General features: G+C 34.0%; 1 non-coding gene across 1 annotated transcript; it reads right to left on the bottom strand.

The window, feature by feature from the left end:
- Positions 1–212: 212 nt before the first annotated feature.
- LOC116742105 lies at positions 213–273 on the bottom strand. Its single transcript, XR_004346373.1, has one exon. It is a non-coding gene; the product is annotated as a U7 small nuclear RNA (small nuclear RNA).
- Between the last annotated feature and the right edge of the window lie 664 nt (positions 274–937).

Here is a 937-nt window from a genome sequence, read left to right as displayed (position 1 = left end):
ATAAGGTTGTATGTTGTTTTAAAAGCATGAGTAGAAAAAACATATATCACAGATTTGGTCTCTCTGGGGGTTGAGTTATGTTCCTAATGTGCGGCCAGATGTTTTATATCACTCTCTTTTCATAAAGTAGAAAGTCTACTACACAGGCATTCTTGTTTATGAATATTAGCATACATGTTTCCACAGAGTATTTTTTTTGGGGGGGGGAAGGAGGTGGTTTCCCATGTGGCCCAAAAAACCTGCTAGACAAATTCTAAAAGAGCTGTAACACTTCCACAGAGTATTTTAAATTGGTTTCATGTAGTTTGTATTGAGGGAAAAAAATCTCTGAAACATACCAATGGAATCTCTGAAAAACTGTTACGTATACAAAATTTATCACCTTTTTAAAATTTTTATTTTATTATTTATTTTTATTGAGATATAATTGATATATAAGATTGTGTATGGTTAAAGTGTACAGTGTGTTGATTTGATACATTTATATATTGCAATATGAATACCACCATAGCATCAGCTAATACCTCTCTCATGTTGCATAATTATCATTTCTTTTTTTTACGGGGAGACCATTTAAGACCTACTCTCTTCGCAACTTTGAGGTGTATAATACAGTATTGTTAACTATAAGCACTAGATTATAGGGATCTCCAGAACTCACTCATCTTGTAACTGCAAGTTTGTAGTTTGTACCCTTTAATGAAGATCTCCCCAGTTTGCCCAGCCCTCAACCCCTGACCCCTGATAACCACTATTCTGCTCTCAGTTTCTGTGAGTTTGGCTTTTTTAGACTCCACATATACCAATACATGCTGTCATAGAGTATTTATCATTCTCTCTGACTTATCTCACTTAGCATAATGCTCTCAAGGTCTGTGTTGTCACAGATAAGATTTCTTTCTTTCTCATGCTGAATAATATTTCATTTTATATAGAT

The sequence above is a fragment of the Phocoena sinus genome, chromosome 16, assembly GCF_008692025.1.
Source record: "Phocoena sinus isolate mPhoSin1 chromosome 16, mPhoSin1.pri, whole genome shotgun sequence".
Classification (NCBI taxonomy): domain Eukaryota; kingdom Metazoa; phylum Chordata; class Mammalia; order Artiodactyla; family Phocoenidae; genus Phocoena; species Phocoena sinus.
The sequence above is the reverse complement of the archived record's forward strand: the minus strand, read 5'-3'. Positions and strand labels throughout refer to the sequence as shown.